We start from the raw sequence: 23,257 nt of genomic DNA, 5'->3' as shown, positions 1-23,257 counted from the left end.
TGCATCCTGCTCACAGTGTTCAGCTAAACCTAAAAGTTAGTGCGGTGCGTCCTGCTCACAGTGTTCAGCTAAAACTACAAGTTAGTGCTGTGTGTCCTGCTCACAGTGTTCAGCTAAACCTACAAGTTAGCGTAGTGAGACCTCTGCACAGTGTTCATCTAAAGCTTCAAGTTAGTGCAGTGCGTCCTGCTCACAGTGTTCAGCTAGATCAGTTCCTGTTATCTTCTTACTGACAGGCAGGCTTGTCTTGTTACAGTATTTACAGCTACCTGAAGAAAATTGCTGGTGTTCTTTTGATCCTATTAGTACCACAGTCAGGCAGCTAGACTATTTACAGTTAGTGCAGTGCGTCCTGCTCACAGTGTTCAGCTAAAACTACAAGTTAATGTGGTGCGTCCACCTCACAGTGTTCAGCTAAACCTACAAGTTAGTGCGGTGCGTCCTGCTCACAGTGTTCAGCTAAAACTACAAGTTAGTGCTGTGCATCCTGCTCACAGTGTTCAGCTAAACCTACAAGTTAGTGTAGTGAGACCTCTGTACAGTGTTCATCTAAAGCTACAAGTTAGTGCAGTGCATCCTGCTCACAGTGTTCAGCTAGATCCGTTCCTGTTATCTTCTTACTGACAGGCAGGCTTGTCTTGTTACAGTATTTACAGCTGCCTGAAGAAAATTGCTGGTGTTCTTTTGATCCTATTAGTACCACAGTCAGACAGCTAGGCTATTTACAGTTAGTGCAGTGCGTCCTGCTCACAGTGTTCAGCTAAAACTACAAGTTAGTGGGGTACGTCCTGCTCACAGTGTTCAGCTAAACCTACAAGTTAGTGGGGTGCGTCCACCTCACAGTGTTCAGCTAAACCTACAAGTTAGTGTAGTGAGACCTCTGCACAGTGTTCATCTAAAGCTACAAGTTAGTGCAGTGCATCCTGCTCACAGTGTTCAGCTAAAACTACAAGTTAGTGTGGTGCGTCCACCTCACAGTGTTCAGCTAAACCTACAAGTTAGTGCGGTGCGTCCTACTCACAGTGTTCAGCTAAAACTACAAGTTAGTGCGGTGCATCCACCTCACAGTGTTCAGCTAAACCTAGAAGTTAGTGCGGTGCGTCCTGCTCACAGTGTTCAGCTAAAACTACAAGTTAGTGCTGTGCATCCTGCTCACAGTGTTCAGCTAAACCTACAAGTTAGTGTAGTGAGACCTCTGCACAGTGTTCATCTAAAGCTACAAGTTAGTGCAGTGCATCCTGCTCACAGTGTTCCGCTAGATCCGTTCCTGTTATCTTCTTACTGACAGGCAGGCTTGTCTTGTTACAGTATTTACAGCTACCTGAAGAAAATTGCTGGTGTTCTTTTGATCCTATTAGTACCACAGTCAGACAGCTAGACTATTTACAGTTAGTGCAGTGCGTCCTGCTCACAGTGTTCAGCTAAAACTACAAGTTAGTGGGGTACGTCCTGCTCACAGTGTTCAGCTAAACCTACAAGTTAGTGGGGTGCGTCCACCTCACAGTGTTCAGCTAAACCTACAAGTTAGTGTAGTGAGACCTCTGCACAGTGTTCATCTAAAGCTACAAGTTAGTGCAGTGCATCCTGCACACAGTGTTCAGCTAAAACTACAAGTTAGTGTGGTGCGTCCACCTCACAGTGTTCAGCTAAACCTACAAGTTAGTGCGGTGCGTCCTGCTCACAGTGTTCAGCTAAAACTACAAGTTAGTTCAGTGCGTCCTGTTCACAGTGTTCAGCTAAAACTACAAGTTAGTGTGGTGCGTCCACCTCACAGTGTTCAGCTAAACCTAGAAGTTAGTGCAGTGCGTCCTGCTCACAGTGTTCAGCTAAAACTACAAGTTAGTGCTGTGCGTCCTGCTCACAGTGTTCAGCTAAACCTACAAGTTAGTGTAGTGAGACCTCTGCACAGTGTTCATCTAAAGCTACAAGTTAGTGCAGTGCGTCCTGCTCACAGCTAAAACTACAAGTTAGTGCGGTGCATCCACCTCACAGTGTTCAGATAAACCTAGAAGTTAGTGCGGCGCGTCCTGCTCACAGTGTTCAGCTAAAACTACAAGTTAGTGCTGTGCGTCCTGCTCACAGTGTTCAGCTAAACCTACAAGTTAGTGTAGTGAGACCTCTGCACAGTGTTCATCTAAAGCTACAAGTTAGTGCAGTGCGTCCTGCTCACAGTGTTCAGCTAGATCCGTTCCTGTTATCTTCTTACTGACAGGCAGGCTTGTCTTGTTACAGTATTTACAGCTACCTGAAGAAAATTGCTGGTGTTCTTTTGATCCTATTAGTACCACAGTCAGGCAGCTAGACTATTTACAGTTAGTGCAGTGCGTCCTGTTCACAGTGTTCAGCTAAAACTACAAGTTAGAGGGGTGCGTCCTGCTCACAGTGTTCAGCTAAACCTACAAGTTAGTGGGGTGCGTCCACCTCACAGTGTTCAGCTAAACCTACAAGTTAGTGCGATGCGTCCTGCTCACAGTGTTCAGCTAAAACTACAAGTTAGTGTGGTGCGTCCTCCTCACAGCGTCCAGCTAAACCTACAAGTTATTTTTTTGCAAGCTCTGCACAGTGTTCAGCTAAAGCTACCCGTAGAAGGTTGGTGGTGTTTTCCTGATCCTATCACTACCGCAGGCAGCTAAAAAAGCTACAAGTTATTTTTTTGCGAGCTCTGCACAGTGTTCAGCTAAAGCTACCTGTAGAAGGTTGGTGGTGTTCTCATACTACAGGCAGGTAGTTGATTTTGCTAGCTGCAGTATCAGTACATATATATATATATATATATATATATATATATATATATATCCCAGCTTAGTGCAGCTACAGGCCATTAGTATGTCTGGAAGGCCAAGAAGTAGAGGCAGACAGTCACAAGCCAATAAGAGAGGGCAAGCAGGCTCTGTGTCTAGTGCTGGTCATGGAGACGGTGCATCCTCATCAGCACGTGGCAGTGGGACACGCTTCTTGGCCTTTTTTTCGGCAGCTGGCCGTGTTGAGCCGCAACATGCGGAAGACTTGGTCGAGTGGATGACCAAGCCGTCCTCATACTCCTCATCCTCTCTCACCCATGCTCAAGGTACTTTGTCTGGCAAAGCAGCGGCCTCTTCCCTTGGCTCAATGTCATCAGTGACTCCTTCCCTAGCCCCACCATGTCCTCCTGAGGAGTCCCTCGAACTGTTTGACCACAGTGTTGGGTACATGCTCCAGGAGGATGCCCAGCGTTTGGAAGGCTCTGATGATGATACTGAGCTCGATGAAGGCAGTAACGTGAGCACGGACAGAGGGGGTGCCCAAGAAGGACAGCAATCTGGCAGTCATGCTTCCCCTGCTGCAGCATACTGCCAGGTTTGCTCCAGTGATGAGGAGGGAGGGGATGATGAGGTCACTGACTCAACGTGGGTGCCTGATAGGAGAGAGGAGGAGGAGGCGGCACATCACCAACGAGGCAGGATGCCCTCCAGGGGCCAGCCTCAGGGCAGCACCTTGACTGCATCACACCCCAAAGCTCCACATGTGCAGGGCGCTGCAGTCTCTGCGCGTTATTCAAAAAGTTCTTTGGTGTGGGCCTTTTTTGAGATGAGTGCATCAGATCGCACCGCTGCTATTTGCAACATATGTCTCAAGCGTATCTCGCGTGGCCAAAACATCTCCCGCTTGGGTACCACATGCTTGACCAGACATATGTTGACCTGCCATGCAGTTCGTTGGCAAGCGTATCTAAAAGACCCACACCAAAGAACAAAGAGGACCTCTCCTTGCTCCTCATCAGCTGAGATCTCCAACCCCATTATACCTTCAGTCCTCTCTGAGACCTGCACTGAGAGGAATGAAGGTGTAGAATTTGGTGTGTCACAGCCAAGTACTTGTGGGCAATCTGCTTTTGGTACACCGACGTCAGATTGTACCAGGCAAACTTCCCTGCCCCAGCTGCTGCACCGCTGAAAGAAGTTTGCTCCCAGCCATCCACATGCCCAGCGGTTGAATGCTAGCTTGGCAAAATTGCTAGCACTTCAACTGCTGCCTTTTCAGTTAGTAGACACTGCCCCCTTCCGTGAGTTTGTGGAATGTGCGGTTCCTCAGTGGCAGGTACCCAAACGCCACTTTTTCTCACGGAAGGCGATTCCGGCTCTCTACCGGCATGTGGAAGGCAATGTCCATGCCTCGCTGGACAGGGCGGTCAGCGGTAAGGTGCATATTACCGCTGACTCATGGTCCAGCAGGCATGGACAGGGACGTTACCAAAGTTTCACGGCGCATTGGGTGACTCTGCTGGCAGCTGGGAAGGATGCAGGACAAGGTGCAGTAGTGTTGGAGGTTGTTCCACCACCACGCCTCCAAAATGCTAATGATTGTGACACACCCCTCTCCTCCACCCCCTCCTCTTCTTCTTCCTCCATGGCCTCTTCCTGTGCTTTTTCCTCGGAACCAGCGGTGCTCCGTAGCCGTTCAAGGGGCTACGCAAGTACGCAGGCCAAAAGATGCCATGTGGTGCTTGAGCTGGTGTGCTTGGGGGACAGGAGCCACACTGGGGCAGAGGTTCTGTCAGCTCTGCAGGGGCAGGTTCAGAGGTGGTTGACGCCACGCCAACTTAAGGCAGGAATGGTGGTTTGCGACAATGGCACCAACCTCCTCTCTGCCCTCCGACAGGGACAAATGACCCATGTGCCCTGTTTGGCTCACGTCCTTAACTTGGTGGTGCAGTGGTTCTTGGGCAGGTACCCGGGCTTACAGGATGTCCTGAGGCAGGCCAGGAAAGTCTGTGTGCATTTCCGCCGGTCATATAATGCCAGTGCTCGGCTGACGGACCTCCAAAAGGAGTTTAACCTGCCCAAGAACCGCCTAATCTGTGACATGCCCACCAGGTGGAACTCAACGTTGGCCATGCTGCAGCGGCTGCACATGCAGCAGAGGGCCATCAATGATTACCTGTGCGACTATGGCACCAGGACAGGGTCAGGGGAGCTTGTTTTTTTTTCCTTACGCTAGTGGGCCATGATCAGGGATGCATGCACTGTCCTGTCACCATTTGAGGAGGCCACGAGGATGGTGAGCAGTGACAGTGCATGCATCAGTGACACTGTCCCCCTTGTCCACCTGTTGGAGCACACGCTGCATGGAATAATGGACAGGGCACTTGAGGCAGAACAGAGGCAGAAAGAGGAGGACTTCCTTAGCTCTCAAGGCCCCCTTTATCCAGACAGTGTTCCTGCATGCCCGCCGATCACACAGGAAGAGGAGGAGGAGGAGGATTATGTCAGTATGGAGGTGGAGCCTGGCACTCAGCATCAGCAGCAGTCTTTAAGGGATCAGTCCCAAGAAACACATGGACTTGTACGTGGCTGGGAGGAGGTGGTTGCGGACCATGTCGTCCTTAGTGACCCAGAGGACTCCGGACCGAATGCCTCAGCAAACCTACGCTGCATGGCCTCCCTGATCCTACAAAGCCTGCGTAAGGATCCTCGTATTCGTGGTATCAAGGAGAAGGACCAATACTGGCTGGCAACCCTCCTTGATCCACGTTACAAGGGTAAGGTTGCGGACCTTATCTTGCCATCGCAGAGGGAGCAGAGAATGAAACATCTTCGGGAGGCCTTGCAGAAAGGTCTGTGCAAGGCGTTCCCAGAGACTGGGAGGTTACAAACTCCTGTTCCTGGACAACGTGTTGCGGAGGCTTCGGTCAGTCAAAGAAGGAGCGGTGGAGAAGGTGGCCGTCTGACCGATGCGTTCAGACAATTTTTTGATCCGCAGCCCCAAGGTATGATCGGTTCCAGCAACCATCGCCAGCGTCTGTTTTACATGGTGCAGGAATACCTAGGGGCAAGATCTGACTTGGACACCTTTCCCACCGAAAATCCTCTGGGTTACTGGGTCTTAGGGTGGATCACTGGCCAGAGCTTGCACAGTATGCAATTGAGCTACTGGCCTGTCCTGCATCCAGTGTTCTTTCGGAAAGCACATTCAGTGCTGCTGGAGGCTTTGTAACCGATCACAGGGTGCGTCTGTCCACCGACTCGGTCGATCGACTGACCTTCATAAAAATGAATCAGTCTTGGATCACCACCAGCTACCAAGCACCTGATGCTGATGTAACCGAATAATTTTTTTTGAAATCTCAGATCCCTTCAAAGACTGCCTATGCTGATGCTGAGTGACTATCCCTGAGTAATTATCCTCTTCCTCCTCAATCATCACGCTGATAGCTTGTAAGAACATTTTTGGTTCTGGGCGCCACTACCAGTGCCTAAGGCCCAATTTTTCAGTCCCTGTTTAACAGGGGCTTGTAATTACAATTTTTGATGCAATACTTTGCAGCAGGGCTCATTTCTGCGTTCCAACTAGAGTATCTGTGAGGGGTTGCAGTGTTGAGGCACCAGCACCAGTGCCTAAGGCCTAATTTTTCAGCCCCTGTTCAACAGGGGCATGTAATTACAATTCTTGATCTAATATTTCACAGCAGGGCCCATTTCTGCACCCACCAAGAGCGAGTGAGGACTTACAGTGTTGTGGCACCACCACCACCAAAGGCCCAATTTTTCTGCCCTTGTTCAACAGGGGCATGTAATTACCATTCTTGATCTAATATTTCACAGCAGGGCCCATTTCTGCACCCACCAAGAGCGAGTGAAGACTTACAGTGTTGTGGCACCAGCACCACCACCACCACCACCAAAGGCCCAATTTTTCTGCCCTTGTTCAACAGGGGCATGTAATTACAATTCTTGATCTAATATTTCACAGCAGGGCCCTGTGAGGGCTTACAGTGTTGTGGCCACAACAACACCTAAGGCCCAAATTTCTGCTGAGTATATAGGGCAGGCCCCTACTTTCAAACATCTAACTTACAAACGACTCCTACTTGCAAACGGAAGGAGACAACAGGAAGTGAGATGAAATCTACCCCTAGGAAGGGAAATTCTCTCCTGTAAGAGTTAATATGGGAAAAACATTTCTCCTTTCCACTGACTGTCTTCAAAAGACATTTGTCATTGGGACAAAAAGTGAGGTGAAATCTTCTGAAGAGGAGGAAAGACAGCAAAACAAATGTCACAGGGGTGATAACCCTTCCCTATGTTTTCCAAAAAGCTTAAAAAAGATTTTTTGGCTGGAGCTAAACATGTTAAAAATGTACCCGTTAAAAATTACAAACAGATTCTACTTAACAACAAACCTACAGTCCCTGTCTTGTTTGCACCGCCTGTATACTGCTGTTCAGAGTATATAGGGCCTGGTGGCCCCACACCTTTCCTTATTTTAATTTGGGTGCGGGGTTCCCCTTAATATCCATACAAGACCCAAAGGGCCTGGTAATGGTCTGGGGGGTACCCATGCTGTTTGTCTCACTGATTTTCATCCATATTGCCAGAACCCGACATTACATTAAACCCGCAAGCAGTTTTAAATTAGATTTTTTCCTTTAAAAATGACATTTTGTGCAGGGAGTGTTCTAAACACGGGAAACACGCACCACTTTACAGGCATACTATAGACACACCCCAGGTACGATATTTAAAGGAATATTTCACTTTTTTTTTTTTTACTTTAAGCATCATTAAAATCACTGCTCCCGAAAAAACGTCCGTTTTTAAAAGTTTTTTTTGCATTGATACATGTCCCCTGGGGTAGGACCCGGGTCCCCAAATCCTTTTTAGGACAATACCATGCAAATTAGCCTTAAAAAGGAGCACTTTTGATTTTGAACGTTCGAGTCCCATAGACGTCAATGGGGTTCTAACGTTCGTGCGAATTTTCGGTCCGTTCGCAGGTTCTGGTGCGAACCGAACCGGGGGTGTTCGGCTCATCCCTAATGATGACTTATATTATATTTATATTGGATTAGTGTAAGAAAAACATCATCTGTAATGTTGTTTTAAAGTAGTATTAAAGCTTTGTTTTGTTTTTTAAATAACAAATATGTTATGCTTACCTGCTCTGTGCAGAGATTTTACACAGAGAAGCTCCGATCTTCTTCTTTTCGGGTCCCCGCCGGCACTTCTGGCACCTCCTCCTCGAACAGTGCACCCAGAGAAAGCCGCTTGCCCTGGGGGTATCGCTGCATGCTAGACACATAGAGCCATGCCTGGGCTTCGCCCCCACTCTCTTATCATTGGCTGAGATTGACAGCAATGGACACAGAAGGTTTTTTACATAGAATGCATGAAGGTAAAAAACCTTCAGCATTTAGAACCACTTTAAGCAACCTATCTACAAGGGTTAATTATCATAAGGTATGCGATTAAAATATGGATTTTAAAGTTACCTATATCTATGACACCTTTACTGAAGAAGTTAAAAGAGAACATACATTAAACTACATAAACAAGAACTCCAAATAGTGAGAAACTTACAGCATCTTATCCACTTTAGCCCCGGAAGGATTTACCCCCTTCCTGACCAGAGCACTTTTTACAATTTGGCACTGTGTCGCTTTAACTGCTAATTGCGCAGTCATGCAATGCTGTACCCAAACGAAATTTGCGTCCTTTTCTTCTCACAAATAGAGCTTTCTTTTGATTGTATTTGATCACCTGTGCCATTTTTATTTTTTGCGCTATACATGGAAAAAGACCGAAAATTTTGAAAAAAAAATGATATTTTCTACTTTTTGTTATAAAAAAATCCAATAAACTCAATTTTAGTCATATATTTAGGCCAAAATGTATTCGGCCACATGTCTTTGGTAAAAATGTCAAAAAGTGTATATTTATTGGTTTGCGCAAAAGTTATAGCGCCTACAAACTAGGGTACATTTTCTGGAATTTACACATCCTTTAATTTATGACTGCCTATGTCAATTTCTTGAGGTGCTAAAATGGCAGGGCAGTACAAAACCCCCACAAATGACCCCATTTTGGAAAGTAGACACCCCAAGGAAATTGCTGAGAGGCATGTTGAGCCCATTGAATATTCATTTTTTTTGTCCCAAGTGATTGAATAATGACAAAAAAAAAAATTACAAAAAGTTGTCACTAAATTATATATTGCTCACACAGGCCATGGGCATATGTGGAATTGCACCCCAAAATATATTCAGCTGCTTCTTCTGAGTACAGGGATACCACATGTGTGGGACTTTTTGGGAGCCTAGCCGCGTACGGGGCCCCGAAAACCAATCACTGCCTTCAGGATTTCTAAGGGCGTAAATTTTTGATTTTACTCCTCACTACCTATCACAGTTTTGAAGGCCATAAAATGCCCAGATGGCATAAAACCCCCCAAATGACCCCATTTTGGAAAGTAGACACCCCAAGCTATTTGCTTTGAGGCATGTTGAGTCCATGGAATATTTTATATTTTGACACAAGTTGCGGGAAAGTGACACTTTTTTTTTTTTTTTTGCACAAAGTTGTCACTAAATGATATATTGCTCACACAGGCCATGGGCATATGTTGAATTGCACCCCAAAATACATTTAGCTGCTTCTCCTGAGTATGGGGATACCACATGTGTGGGACTTTTTAGGAGCCTAGCCGCGTACGGGGCCCCAAAAACCAGTCACCGCCTTCAAGATTTCTAAGGGTGTAAATTTTTTATTTCACTCTTCACTGCCTATCACAGTTTCGGAGGCCATGGAATGCCCAGGTGGCACAAACCCCCCCAAATGACCCCGTTTTGGAAAGTAGACACCCCAAGCTATTTGCTGAGAGGCATGGTGAGTATTTTGAAGCTCTCGTTTGTTTTTGAAAATGAAGAAAGACAAGAAAAAAAAAATGTTTTTCTTTTTTCAATTTTCAAAACTTTGTGATAAAAAGTGAGGTCTGCAAAATACTCACTATACCTCTCAGCAAATAGCTTGGGGTGTCTACTTTCCAAAATGGGGTCATTTAGGGGGTTTTTTTCCACCTGGGCATTCCATGGCCTCCGAAACTGTGATAGGCAGTGAAGAGTGAAATCAAAAATTTACGCCCTTAGAAAGCCTGAAGGCGGTACTTGGTTTTCGGGGTCCCGTACGCGGCTAGGCTCCCAAAAAGTCTCACACATGTGGTATCCCCGTACTCAGGAGAAGCAACAGAATGTATTTTGGGGTGTAATTTCACATATTCCCATGGCATGTTTGAGCAATATATCATTTAGTGACAACTTTGTGCAACAAAAAAAAGAAAAGTTGTCTCTTTCCCGCAACTTGTGTAACAATATAAAATATTCCATGGACTCGACATGCCTCTCAGCAAATAGCTTGGGGTGTCTACTTTCCAAAATGGGGTCATTTGGGGGGGGTTTGAACTGTCCTGGCATTTTATGCACAACATTTAGAAGCTTATGTAATACATCACCCACTCTTCTAACCACTTGAAGACAAAGCCCTTTCTGACACTTTTTGATTACATGAAAAAATTATTTTTTTTTTTGCAAGAAAATTACTTTGAACCCCCAAACATTATATATTTTTTTAAAGCAAATGCCCTACAGATTAAAATGGTGGGTGTTTCATTTTTTTTTTCACACAGTATTTGCGCAGCGATTTTTCAAACGCATTTTTTGGGGAAAAAACACACTTTTTTAAATTTTAATGCACTAAAACACACTATATTGCCCAAATGTTTGATGAAATAAAAAAGATGATCTTAGGCCGAGTACATAGATACCAAACATGACATGCTTTAAAATTGCGCACAAACGTGCAGTGGCAACAAAATTAATACATTTTTAAAAGCCTTTAAAAGCCTTTACAGGTTACCTCTTTAGATTTACAGAGGAGGTCTACTGCTAAAATTACTGCCCTCGATCTGACCTTCGCGGTGATACCTCACATGCATAGTGCAATTGCTGTTTACATTTGACGCCAGACCGACGCTTGCGTTCACCTTAGCGCGAGAGCAGGGGGGACAGGGGTGCTTTTTTTTTTTGCTTTTTCATCTTATTTTTAAACTGTTCCTTTCATTTTTTTTTTTTTTAAATCATTTTTATTGTTATCTCAGGGAATGTAAATATCCCCTATGATAGCAATAGGTAGTGACAGGTACTCTTTTTTGAAAAAATTGGGGTCTATTAGACCCTAGATTTCTCCTCTGCCCTCAAAGCATCTGATCACACCAAGATTGGTGTGATAAAATGCTTCCCCAATTTCCCAATGGCGCTGTTTACATCCGGCAAAATCATAAGTCATAAAATGCTCGTAGCTTCCGGTTTCTTAGGCCATAGAGATATTCGGAGCCACTCTGGTCTCTGATCAGCTCTATGGTCAGCTGGCTGAATCACCGGCTGCATTCTCAGGTTCCCTGTTGAGACAGGAGAGCCAGAGAAAAACACGGAAGATGGTGGGGGGGGGCATTCCCTCCCACTGCTTGTAAAAGCAGTCTAGAGGCTAATTAGCCACTAGGATTGCTTTTACATGAAAGCCGACTGCTGGCTGAAAAGAATGATACCAAGATGATACCTAAACCTGCAGGCATCATTCTGGTATAACCACTCAAAGTCGTGAATGGCGTACCTGAAGACAAAAATATGGTTAACAATAAAGCACAGTAAAAGGTAAAGTATAAAAAAATTGCATACCTGAAAAGCAAACATGATAAAACATAATAACAATAAAACATTGCAGAATAGAATACAGTAAAAAAGAGCAGAACAACAGAGAGAGAATAGAGAGAGAGAGAACAATAAAACGATAACTATTTTTTTTATTTTATATTTTTGTTTGTGGTTTTTTTTTTTTACACTTTTTTTTGTAACTGTAACTTTTATAACTGTAACCGGTTCCAGGTTCGGGTCTCTCAAAATTCGATGGCATCTTGGGAGACCCTGTGAAAGTGTGCCTAGTCTGTGCAATGCTGTACCCTGCGCTAATACTCAACTAGTGAATGGTAGCGTTCAAAACATTCACCAATGCAAAGACCAGAATTGTCAGGACAGGAGGGACAATAATAGCGGGTGTCACGCCTATATCCGCGCTTTCTGCAGACACAACATCTTTTTTGGGGGGGTTCGTTGGGTAGGGGTACTCGGGAGGACATAAAGAAAATGCCTCTCATGCAGCCGACTGCATTTGGTTGGGAATGTGAATGGGGGAAGTATGGGTGCTGCAGAAGTGGTGGGTTCCCAATTAGGATTGGCGAATGCAGCAGGAAGGGCATTATGGGCACGACGGGCCTGTGTTTGTCTTTTTGGTGGCAGCGGGACACTACTTGTGCTTGCCACCTCACCAGCTTGAACTGCACAAATGTTACTGCAGTGCTGGTTTGACTATGACCAGGGTGTACTAGGCCACTGGTGCTTGCCAGTTGACCAAAACGCTACCAAAAAACTGTTAGCGATCGCAGGGATCAGGCCTGACTCTGCGAACGCTGCAGTTATGCGCTTAGTGTTTTGTAAGTGACAGTGATCGATCGATACTGCACTTGGGTGGGCTGGGCTGGGCTCAGCGGAGGGGCAAAATGCAGGTGCTAGCAGGTATGTGGGCTGATCCCGCTAACACTGCGTTTTTGGGAACCCTAAACTGCTGGGGACGCCAGTATAGATCTGATCGGATCAGATATTGATCCGTTCAGATACTATACCACTAAGGGAGGTGTACGGTGCGTGCGTGGGTGTTAGTGCTACTGGCACTAACCTGACGCTGCCTGGGGCTGGTGCTTGCCAGTTCACCAAAACGCTACCAAAAAAACCTGTTAGCGATCGCAGGGATCAGGCCTGACTCTACGAACGCTGCAGTTATGTGCTTAGTGTTTTGTAAGTGACAGTGATCGATCGATACTGCACTTGGGTGGGCTGGGCTGGGCGGAGGGGTAAAACGCAGGTGCTAGCAGGTATCTGGGATGATCCCACTAACACTGCGTTTTTGGAAACCCTAAACTGCTGGGGACGCTAGTATAGATCTGATCGGATCAGATATTGATCCGTTCAGATACTATACCACTAAGGGAGGCGTATGCTGCGTGCGTGGGTGTTAGCGGTACTGGCGCTAATCTGACGCTGCCTGGGGTGACACATATCACCGCCGGGCGATCAGGGGGCTAAACCTTTATTAGGTAATAAACGGCGGGTGCCCTGACACTATAAAAAATAAACAAACTAACAAGTGTCACCTGTAACGGTTATACGGTGATCAGTGGTGAAAGGGTTAACTAGGGGGCAATCAAAGGGTTAAAACATTTATTAAGTAGTATATGGGGGTCCCTGACGCTATAAAACACTGACGGCGAACCTAAATATTTACCTCCCTAACTAGCGTCACCAGCGACACTAATACAGCGATCAGAAAAATGATCGCTTAGCGACACTGGCGATGGGGGGGGATCAAGGGGTTAAAACTTTATTAGGGGGGGTTAGGGGGGTATCCTAGACCTAAAGGGGGCTAATACTCACTGCCCTAACACACTAACTGTCACAAACTGACACCATGCAGTAATCAGAAAAAAAAAAAACTGGTGTCAGTGTGACGGGGGGGGGGGGTGTGGTTGGGGGGCGATCGGGGGGGATCGGGGGTGTAAAGTATGCCTGGCATGTTCCACTGTGAGGTGTAGTGTTGTGCACTTCTCTCCTCTGCGCCGGAACAGAAACTGCCGAGCCGAGGAGAGATGACATCACATCCTCTGCCTCCTCACAAAAATGTCTAGATGACTGCATGATTACTAGAGTGGAACGTTTGCACAGTATAACCTATATACAACAATTGTACATGGGACCAGTAACTGTGGGGGGGGACTGTACAAACATATACTATACAACCACTATAAAAAATAATGATATTTTTCCTTATCTCAATGTTTATCTTTTACATACACTATATTGTCAAGTATTATGACACCTTCCTCTACATGCACATGAACTTTAATGGCATCCCATTCTTACTTTGCAGGGTTCAATAATGGGTTGGCTGACTCTTTGCACCTATAACAGCATCTTCTGGGATGGCTGTCTACAAGGTTTAGGAGTGTGCCTATGGGAATGTTTGACATTTCTTCCAGAAGTGCATTTGTAAGGTCAGGCACTGATGTTGGACGAGAAGGCCTGGCTCACAGTCTTCCCTCTAATTCATCCCAAAGGTGTTCTATTTGGTTGAGGTCAGGACTCTGTGCAGGCCAGTCAAGTTCCTTCACCCCAAACTTGCTTATCCATGTCTTTATGGACCTTACTTTGTGCACTGGTGCGCAGTCATGTTGGAACAGGAAGGGGCCATCCGCAAACTGTTCCCACAAAGTTGAGAGCATGAAATTGTCCAAAATGCCTTGCTTTGCTGACATCTTAAGAGTTTCATTCACTGGAACTAAAGGGCCAAGCCAAACCCCTGAAAAACAACCCCACACTATATTCCCCCTCCAGCAAATGATTTGGACCAGTGCACAAAGCAAGGTCCATAAAGACATGGATGAGCGAGTTTGGGGTGGAGGAACTTGACTGGATTGCACAGAGTCCTGACCTCAACCTGATAGAACTCATTTGGTGTGAATTAGAGTGGAGATTGCTGTTATAGCTGCAAAGGGCCTATGAACCCTATGAACTAAGACTGTAATTAAAATTCATGTGCGTTTAAAGGCAGGCATCCCAATACTCTGTTCCCAGTTAATGCTTCTTACAGGGAAACGTGTCGGGTGGAGCAGTAATCTGTGACGACACCACGTTCCAGCCTGCAGGGAAAGTTCCCGGCTGTGTTTATTTGGATACTCTTCATTGTTTGTAAAGTGCAATGATATTTGTAAAGTAAAACTTTCATTTTCTACTGCACCATGAAGTTTCTCCCCTTCTTGAATTCCATACATGCTTTATATGCTGGAGAGCATTGAATAAATATATTGGTGGAGCTGGAATCATTTGGATATTGTTCCTGAAATCCTTGGTGGAGCAATCATCACTGGGGAAGAAAGCTTTTTTGCAGCTGAGCTGACAGATGAGGATATCGCAGGTGGTTACTTTGATTACAATCATGTTAGATCCCTATAACTTGGGATCAATCCTGTCTGGTAAGAGGCTATTATAATCTTTCCCTCTCTGATGTAAGAAAATTACAGCGCTGAACATCACGGATATCCATGCTTGGCACTGAATACACATAGACATTTAATTATTTATTCACATATCATTTTTTTTTATTGATGTGGACTTTACTATTGGTTCCTTTTATATTTCACTTTATTATTGGTTCCTTTATTATCTCACTTTGCATCACTTTATTATATATTTATGGTTGCGCACTTTATTTTTGTATACATATAGCTGAACTGCATATTTCGATTTTTGAAGTTGCAGCACCAATTCATTAAGTTCATTTTTACTTAGATTATAAATTATTTAATTTTTTCAAATTTAGGGTAAGCACAAAATATTAGAACTTATATCCCAATACTTTTAACGATATAGCGTATGTAGATAAGATAAACATAGCGATAAGGAAATATATATATATATATATATATATATATATATTATTTTTTTTTTTTTTTTTTTAATTGCTGTTGGTCATTTATGTGTTATTGTAAATTATAAACTGGGACAGATATACAGTATATACAATGTCACTGATTGTCATGGTCGTCACACTCTCCCTCCATCCTTTCATGAACTGTTGTTAGTGTTTCTTCCAATTATCAAGTTGCAGAAATTTCACCCATTAATCTTTCCTGACAAAGTCATGCTCAATATTCAGTGGTGGTAAAGGAAAATCCACATGCATTTTCATCCACTAAACAATTTCTAGTCCTCCTGCCCACACAGAATATTTAGCTATCTCTCACTAGTAATCCAGACAGATTTCCAGCAGCTGTTTCTTTGCTCTAGACACATACAGATTTGCTGTAGTTAGACATGCTTTTCAAAACTCAACATCCAAGTTATTCATGGTTATAACTGTAGCATAGAGCAGTTTCAAAACCCCTTATGTTTGTCCTTCAAATTTACTTCACCTTTCCCTAGTGCAGTAATAAATCAATCTTTCAAACGTTTACACCTCACACAACATGCAGAATCACTCAACATTGCTGGTTAAGTCTGACGACAATTCACTCAGAAATAGATCTTCCCTATTAGACAGTTTTTGACTGCTGAGGTACACACACACTCAACAGCTGACTCTGGACACTGAACAGATTCATCACTTGTGACAATTTAATATTTTAAGTGCACAAACAAATTTTAAGTTAGAAGTGTAATGAGCTGGCTTGTGCTTGTTAGATCACAGCACATTTGTAAGCACATTAGCTGCATTAACGATAGCTAGCGCATGGTTAGAACACCATTGACAGTCGCTGTGATGCAAAGCAGACTCCTAATTCTCAGCATATGGATTTTCTTTGGCTGACTATCGTTAATGATTTCCACAACACAGCTTTAAAATTTTACTCATTTCTCCTATGATTCATATTATGTCTCATTTACTCCCTAGTAAATCAATTCCCTTTCAGCAAATAAAGTTAATCAATTTGTAATGATTGGATTGTAGCAGATTTTTGTTCTTTATGTCAACTAAATCTTTAAACCTCCCTCTAAAAAAGATTGTATAATCACTCGGCATTCACTTCACTGGCATATAACTTGTTACAGATAAGATTGTACTTCCCATTGTAGCTGCTGAACACTTTAGAGTTGTGTTTAAGTATTGACAATAAAAGTAACTGGAAAATATATTAATTTAATTATGGTTGAAAAAAAAAAAAACATTACAGCTATGACATCAGTACTTTGCTTCTTTTGACATTCTCAGGTAAGTTATTAATGTGGTTTTTAAAGTATATCAAAAGCTAAAACATTTTATATGTAGTTTTGGATAGAATGGGGAGGAATTAGAACCATGGCCAAATTTGTCTTACTATCTGTGTCTCTACAAGGGAGAGTCACTCTATTTAACCTTGTGATCACTTTTGCTGGACTGAGAATAAGGAAAACTCCACATTTTGAGTTTTCACCAGAACAAGAATAGAAATCTTACAATATGGTTACTTTTTCTGTTGATAACTAAGTTTCCTAGTTCCCTAATTTCTATAATTCTATTAGTTCTCTCATTTCTTCTATACACTATTAATGCTTCTCATGCTTAAACTTTTATTTAATTTTTGGGTTATTTGTTTATGTATTAGTTAATTTGGTGGCTTTTTTTACCCAACTGCCAAGTTGTACCTTGTTTTTAAAAGATTCTTGCCCAAGAGGTCATTCTCCACTACAATGATATCATGCACCCTTCTTTTGCTTTGTCAAATGATATTAACACACTCATAGCAATACAGAGATGTGGTAATATATTGTAGCTAAGTAAAGGGAAGAAGAAACTAGCATCTCTGTATCAACAAATTTAAGGCATCCGCAAATGGAACTTTTCGATATATAAGACTTTCTGAGAAATGTAACAGTTATTGGAAAGGTGGAGAAACTGAAGAAGAGAGAAGAGCATTGCTGGTTTTAGTGACAATTGATGTTAAAATGATTATTAAGGATTCTACAAACACTAAATGGCATACGGGTGATACACTAAGAATATTACCGGGGGGGGTGTGACCGGAAGCCGACTTGAATGGACATCTGAGCCATTAGCTCTCCTTCAGCCCACAGCTAAACGGCCTAGATAGGGTACTTTTCTGCACCCATACATGGGTAGTACCAGGAGAACCCGCTCCAAAAAAGTCCAGGGATCGTCCCAACCCCCGCCCGGGTCCTCAGCGGCAATCCACCCTCCATGCCGGCCAGCGGGGTGGCCAAGATGGCGCTGGCAGCTGCTACCTCCTCCATGTGGTCTTCGCCACAGCCAGGCTCTCAAACACCAGCCCTTCAGCGGAGCCTGCCTGCCTCAACCCAGACTGGAACCGAGCCAATGCCCCCACCTATGGACACAGTAAGTGACTTCCCACACGCCATCTCCCAGGGAGCAGCCTTCTACGGACCCCAGCCTGCCCCACTAGGCCACACAGTGCTACGGATGCCTTCCCGCGCTTGCTGCGCACGGCCTCGGACCCCGGCCTGTACACAGGGGATCCCAGCTCCCCAGATCCCTAGGAGGAGGCAGAGGACTTCCCCCCTACCCGTTCCCACTCACAAGCGGGACGCTGAGCTTCTCCCAGCAGGGCGCCAGAAGGGAGCCACAAAACAGCAGAGCTGCCCTCCATATCTTGCTCCCCCTAAAGCACAGAGACAATCCCACTGTAGGGATCCATGCATTACCCACTGGGAGACAAATCAGGCCACCTATGCACAGGCAGTCAGTTCCCCAACCCCCCGCCTACTCGGGGGACCCGTGGGTGCAACCCCCCTCACCACCACAGCCCCCTGCAAGACGCGAGATACAACCCCTCCAAATACAGCCTCATAATCAGGCCTGGACTGAGACCTCCCAGTATCCCCTACAACCCCCTCATATCTTCCACCAAGGATTGCACCAGATGGGATCAGACCTCCACCACCAGCTGCACCCCTCATATTTCCAAGCCATGCCAACTAAGGAGGACTTTAAGCAACTAATAGAGGATGTCAAAACCACCTCCCGGGCTGAGATCCAAGCGCTCCAAACCAATTTCAAACACCTCTCAGACATAGTGGAAATGGCAGAGGAAGAAATACAAGAAACCAAAATTGCAGTGCACCGCACACAGTTACAGGGTGCAGATCATCGTATGATGTTGAGGGACATGCAGCACCATATCGAGGACCTCGACAACAGAGGACGAAGGAACAACATTCGCATCAGGAGCATGCCTGAATCAGAGGGTCCGGAGGATCTACAAGACACCCTCCAAACCCTAATTAATGACCTCCTGGGAGAACCCCCGACCAAACCAATTGAGATGGATAGAGCACACCGAGCCTTGCGCCCTAAGGGACCTGCTTCTAAACCACGGGATGTTACCTGCAGAGTCTACTCCTACCCTTTGAAAGAGGACATCATGCGCAAGGCCCGATCCATACGGAAGATAGTGTTCCACAACACACAGATCCAGATATTCCCAGATCTCTCTTGGATCACCTTACAGAAATGCCGGCTTCTCCAACCATTGCTCCTTTCGCTACAAGAAAAGGACATCATCTACCAATCAGCCACATTATGGTACCCAGAAGACCTGGACGCCTTCTGCAATACACTGGGACTCCCTTGACTCCAAGAATGGGACCTAGTGGCCACCCCACCGCCACCACTTACAGTGTGGCATAAGGTCCCTCAAACAAAATGCTCTCTGGGTCAGGATGCAAGGCATCTAAACCCAAAAAGGCATAACTACACTGTGCCTCCTCTTTATGGAACTCCTGACCACGATCCACATTTACTATAGACAGACACTCCTGGCAAACCCTATAGCCCCATTTGCACTCCCCTAGGCCTTCCCAAGTTTTCTTTTTTCCACCTGCTTAGCATAATGGGTGCTTCTTGTTGAAGACTAGAGAGCGGTCAATCTCCCGATCACTAGACCCCCCCCTTGGTTAATCCCCTACAGTTCCCTTGACTTTACACTGTTGCGAACTGACAACTGTCGCCACAGTCCTCTGTGTCTCTCCGGCCTGTTGTTTTCACTTCAGAACGGAGAGACCTATTGGAACTTAATTAGTCCTGTGCCCATGCACCGTTTAACTGTTAGGTTTACTTTGTTCAATATGTGCTGTACTAATCTGCCTCTCTCTTTTTTCCCCATCTTTGTTCTACTTCTCCTCCCTCCATCCCTGGCTCCACCCTCGCTCTTGGTGACTACCCGGATCCCCCCTGCGGCTCAGTGCCCTTCATCCTTCGGCATCATGACATCCTTGCAGCTGGACCAGACAAGTATCTTTAAACTTGCACATAACCTTAGCCATAGTGATAGTGGTGGATATGTCATTGAACGTCCACGGCTTAAAATCCAACAGGAAGAGACATCTGGCGCTTAGGGAGTGCAGGCTCTTGGGGGCAGATATAATCATGCTACAGGAAACACACGTTAACAAGGGGAATGCCTTTGTGTTCGCCTCCAGACATTTCCCCCAGGTCTACCAAGCGTTTAACCCACGCAAGCGAGCGGGAGTGGCTATACTTCCCAAATGCGGATCCCCCTTCACGTGCTCCGAGTCCATCATAGACCCACAGGGACACTATATCATCCTGCGTGGACAGTGGCAGACTCAGAATGTTACCCTATGCGCCCTCTATGCCCCAAATACCCACTAGATTCATTTCTTGACTAAGGTGTTCGCTCGCCTGTTCCGAACGAACTCTTGATAGTGGGTGGGGACTTCAATCTGTCACACTCCTCAGTTCAGGACCGCCACATGCTAAACCCTAAGGACCCGCAGCCCAAGCTCTTCTGACAACTCACTAGACGTTACGCCCTATTTGACTCGTGGCGCACCCTTCACCCCGGAGAGAGACAGTACACATTTTACTCAGCACCCCACCATATGCACTCCCGCATTGATTACCTCTTTGTAAACAACACCACACTACGAGCCACCCGTGACACGCGGATCCTTCCTATCTCCTGGTCAAACCATGCTCCTATACTAATGACCCTGGACTTGGCAACCCCTACTCGCAAACCGTGTCACTGGCAGTTGAATAACTTCCTGCTACAACACCTCCCCTCTAAGGCAGGACTAGACTCCTCTTTACAGCTATACTTTCAGGAGAACAACACCCCAGATATATCCCCCCCTACCTCTGGGAGGCCCACAAGGCAGTCATTCGAGGCTGCTGCATAGCGTTAGCTTCAGCCCTGAAAAACAGCCAAATTACAAGCGGAAAGGGACCTCGGGGCTTACAAATTCCAACTACAGACGTCTCCGTCCCTACCACTCCTTAAAATAGTATGCCTTTGCACGACACTTAGAGACCTCGCTATGGGCAAGTGGAAAAAGCACTGTTGAGACTAAAACAGCTCTTTTATGACAAAGGCAACAAAGCCCATTCCCTACTAGCCCGCAAACTAGCCGAGCGTTCCCACACGTTCACTCCCTACTAAATAAAAACACCGAAGACTGCCTACTCTCCCACCCCCAAGACATTGCCCAAACCTTCACAGAGTTCTATACTACACTTTATAATGACCCAGAGATCCCGCACGACCCAATCTCACCTGGACTGACTGACCGCTTAAACCAATACCTAGACCGTAGCGGGACTCCCCGGCTTTAGGACTCGGACCTTCTTTCCCTTAACACTTCTATTACAGAGGAGGAACTCACATCCACCATTAAAGCCCTACCAACACGTAAATCCCCGGGACCAGACGGTCTCCCCTATAAAACCTCCCTCCCTATCCTCCTACCACATATGTGCAGACTCTTTAATGCCTTTCTCCAGCAGACCCCTATCCCCTCAGATATGCAAAGATCATTGCTTACACTGATCTCAAAACCGGACAAAGATCCCTCCCTTTGTGCCAGCTATAGGCCAATAGCACTCCTGAATTTGGATGTAAATTTTTTTTTACCAAACTCTTATCAATATGTCTAAACATGATACTACCTTCCCTAATTCACAAGGATCAGGTGGGCTTCGTCCCTTTCCACCAAGCGGGGGATAATACAAGAAGGATCATAGATTTAATAGATGTGGTGAAAAGGGATGGCCTAGAGTTGTTGGTCTTAGGGCTTGATGCAGAAAAGGCCTTCGATCGCCTTGGATGGTCCTTCCTGTTTGCCACATTGAGACACATGGGGTTCCGGGGTCCTTTCCTGAGGGCCATCCAACACCTGTACACTAACCCTACCTATCAAGTTAAAACTCCTTTTGCTCTATCTTACTCCATTCTGATAGTGAATGGGACCCAACAGGGGTGTTCGCTATCACCTCTGCTGTTTGCACTGTGTGTTGAGCCCCTGGCGGCATCCATCCACAGAAATCCGGACATTCAAGATATACCGGTCCGAGGAAGGGAGTTTAAACTGGCGTTGTTTGCAGACGACACAATACTCACCCTTACCCAACCTAGGATCTCATCAACCTACACGCAGAACTGGAAGTCTACAGGTCCCTCTCAGGTTACAAAATAAATGAGACCAAATCAGAGGCCCTCCCGATTAACATCCCAGCTTCAGAAGTCCAGCACCTTCAGCAGCGTTTCCCATATCACTGGAAAATGTCAGCCCTGAAATACCTGGGAGTCCAGATCACCCCATCCTTCACCTCCCTATACCAGGCAAATTCCCACCCCCCTTCACCTCCCTATACCAGGCAAATTTCGCTCCATAAGAGATCTTATCCAGAAATGGAAAGTTCACCACATATCCCTCTTGGGAAGGGTGGCCTCAATAAAGATGACCATTCTCCCCAAGCTCTTGTATTTATTTCAGACACTGCCCATCCCAGTGCCCTATATACAGCTAAGAAAGTTTGAAGCAGACCAGGTGCGTTTTGTCTAGAACTACAAACAACATAGAATACCACAATCAGTTTTGCTTGCCTCCCGCTCTGACGGAGGACTAGCGTTCCCCAATTTAGTGAAATATTACCAAGCGACACAACTACAGGCCCTAACTTCTTGGTTCCCCCAAAGGGCATATAACAAATGGGTGGAAATAGAGAAAATTTGGCTTGTACCCACCCATCCAAACAGCCTATTCTGGAGCGCAAACACGGAGGTAGAACCAGAGAGGCTCCTGGGATCTATGACGCTACTTAGATCACTATGGTGCAAACTCTCCCGCCACCAGGAGCTCAGCTCCGAGAAATCGCTGCTGACCTCTTTTCTGTATAACCCCGAGCTGCCTGCAGGTCTCACCCGTCAGGTGTCCTTACCCTGGGCGACATGAAATCTGTTCCACTTTGGCAATCTGGTGGACCCTAGATCAAGCGAACTACTATCATTTACAGAGCTACAGAGACAACATGACCTTCCCAGCCGGGTGTTTTATGGATATCTACAAATACGGCATTATGCCCAATGTATTACCCTGGATCTCCAATTCTCAGTGCCATCCCCCTTCGAGAGCATTATACTGGAGGGTTCGATGCGTCGAGGTTTGATCTCTGACATTTAATGAATTCTCAATGCTTACTCCATTTCGAAACAAGGCAAGCATGCATACATGCTTCACTTTGAGAGGGCCTTGGGAGAAGATGTTCTGGAGGTGGTGTGGCGGACAATCTGGTCTCAGGCAGCTAAAAGCTCCTTTTGCACGCTCTATAAGGAGAATGCATATAAAATTCTCTACCATTGGTACCTGATGCCGGATGTCCTTCACTCCATCTATCCCTCCTGCTCGGATAGGTGCTGGCGCTGTCAGGTAGACAGAGGTACCCTGCACCACATCTATTGGCAATGCCCCAAGATTGCACTATATTGGACGGAGATACAGTCTCTGTTGTCCCGCGTTTTGGGGGTGCAGGTTCCCATGTCCCCAAAACTATTCCTCCTAGGGGTCTCACCCCTACAAATTTCCAAA

Source organism: Aquarana catesbeiana, linkage group LG05, assembly GCF_042186555.1.
Source record: "Aquarana catesbeiana isolate 2022-GZ linkage group LG05, ASM4218655v1, whole genome shotgun sequence".
Taxonomy (NCBI): Eukaryota; Metazoa; Chordata; class Amphibia; order Anura; family Ranidae; genus Aquarana; species Aquarana catesbeiana.
Note: the sequence above shows the minus strand (reverse complement) of the source record.